Source organism: Aedes albopictus, chromosome 3 (assembly GCF_035046485.1).
Source record: "Aedes albopictus strain Foshan chromosome 3, AalbF5, whole genome shotgun sequence".
In the NCBI taxonomy this organism is placed as follows: Eukaryota; Metazoa; Arthropoda; class Insecta; order Diptera; family Culicidae; genus Aedes; species Aedes albopictus.
Window position 1 is genome coordinate 242,228,449 of NC_085138.1, and position 2,511 is coordinate 242,230,959.

The following is a 2,511-nucleotide window of genomic DNA, read 5'->3' on the forward strand; positions in this document are numbered from 1 at the left end:
AGGCCATGGCAACCAAGACAGATTTCGGAACGGTCGAAAATATCACGAGAACCACTCTTCACAGGATTTCTATCCGGAACAACCTCCGTTAGTGTCATTGCGCATCTACGACGAGCCGTTCCAGAGGCGGACCATCCAAGACCAGTCTCGACCGCTGTTCAAGACAGCTCAGCCGCCACCCATCACGTTGCACGATTTGGTCGAGCTAACGTGGATTCAAATCACAGGATGAGAAGGGGTAGCTTTCTTTAGATTATTATAAATAACATACATAATGTTATGCATTCATCAATGCGATGCATCGTAGTGGAACTTTTGAAATTTAAGTGTTCACGCACATATTGCTTTGTTATTGTTTCTATGTTTTCAAATAGGGTGACGAAGGGTATTATCGGCAGGTTTATTGTCTTCGTCATGTGGGGGTTTGCCGGCCAAATTTCCTAAAACTTGGTCGTACAATTCAGCTTGGTATAGAGTAGGATTTGAGGCCAACTCCGAGTTCAACAGCTTTCAAAATACTCCCCATGACGAAGAGAACAAATCTGCCGAAAATACACAATTTCCCCTAGAACTTATACAAAATTTGAAAACGAACCAGTATCATTTAGCAATTCTTCATTATAGATTAACATTTATGTATCTCTTAATTTAATTTAGGTTAATGAACGAATTTACAAATTTCAAAAAAAAAAAAAACAACAGGGAGCAACCTTGTTGCAAAGAGAACAAGAGGAGTTATGATAATCAAAACTAAATATGCGTGTAAGCATTTCTATGCTATTTGATGGTTCCTAATCAACTCTATATGCAGAGTATTATTCACTAACTTTAATGAACCTATGTATAGCTTCCTTTGCTAAGGTACAGCGGGGTAAGATGAAACAGAGGGTTAACGTGATATTATTCAATCATGATAAACGGTTTGAAAGCTATAACACATAATTTTTTTTATCAAACAATCTTTCGGAAAACTATAACTTTCCAAATTTTATTGAGGTCTTTTTCAAAACTTCGCGTTGTATCCCACCCGTTTCAACTTGCCCCGGTGTACCTTATTTGAGAGGACATGGTGAACCTAATTAACTTAAATATTCCTAGCAACTAGCATTCATGAACCGTTGTAACTTCTTCTGCTATTCTGTTATTGCAACGCATCCTCTAGTCCGTTTGCCTATATCTGCGCTTTTCTCTCCGCTGAGCGATACGTCTACTGGATGGCACATGGCGAACAAGCTCTGGACTTATTAAAAGTGAGTTTCAAATATCGAACCTAATTATTTATTTCGAGCAAATTGAAAAATTGGAACAACAAGATAGACTCAAAGGCTAGTAGTACTTAAGTTAAAAGACTTCAGAGCTAAAATGCTCGTTAGTCAGCTGGTAATTATTGTTAAAAGTGAGTTTAACTTCAACATGAATATTGTGACAAATGTATGTATGAATGTATGTTAGTAGCCACACTTCAACATGAATATTGTGAAGTAGTTAATAAATTCCGAACTAGAAACAACAGATGCCAAGAAGGTCATCCATCAATCAGTTATTATGGAACTAAGGGGCGTGCAAGATGTGTGAATTCTCAAAATTAGCAATGTTACTACCTAAAAGGGAGGGGGGGGGGGGTATCTTATTAAAACAATGTGATATCGGAGTTTTTTGGTTGTTGAAATGCTTATCTTTATTTTTACTAGATTCTAAATATGTACAATTTTATGGATGCCTTCGGATGCCGTTTGTTTTTTTTTTTTTTTTTTTTGAAGCTTCCGTCTAGGAACTTCTGGAGGAATTCCTGACTAACTCCTTGGAGAATTATCGAGAAACTCTTGAAGGAACTCTTGAAAAAAATCCCGAGTAATTTCAGGAGAAATCCCCGAGGAACTCCAGGAAGAATACCCGAAAAACTCCTGGAAGAATTTTGGGGGAATTCCCGAGGAAATCCTGAACAAATTCCCCAGGAACTCCTACACGAATTCTCGTGGAACTCCTGGAGGAATTCTAGAGGAACTACTGGAGGACTTCCAGAGGAACTCCAAAGGAACCAAGGGCGTAGCCAGCTTTTCGGTAAGGGGGGGGCGGGGGCGGGTCAAGCACCCTTAGTAAATATGTACCTACTAGCTTTTATAGCTAAACGCAACACGATGAAATTGAATATAATATCATTATATTCTAAAAGCTTTGTATTTTGTACTATACGTTAAAAAAGCTCGCCTGATCTACACAAATCAACGTGGTGCTGGTAGCGGTGACCAATTTCTGGAAGATTAAGGATTTTTATTTACTCGTGCATTATTTTGCTCTGATTTTTTTTATCAATGTCTACAAAACATGCATCAGAAATAATTGCTGAACTCTTTTGGAAACAACGAATTCTTTTGAGGATAAACCTAGAATTTCCTGATTCCTGTATGCGTCTATTTATCTTCCAATACTATTTGCTGGAGAAATTCCTTCAGAAATTTTTGAGTTCCAGAAGGAATTTCTGTAAGAATTTCAGAAAACAAACCTGTACGA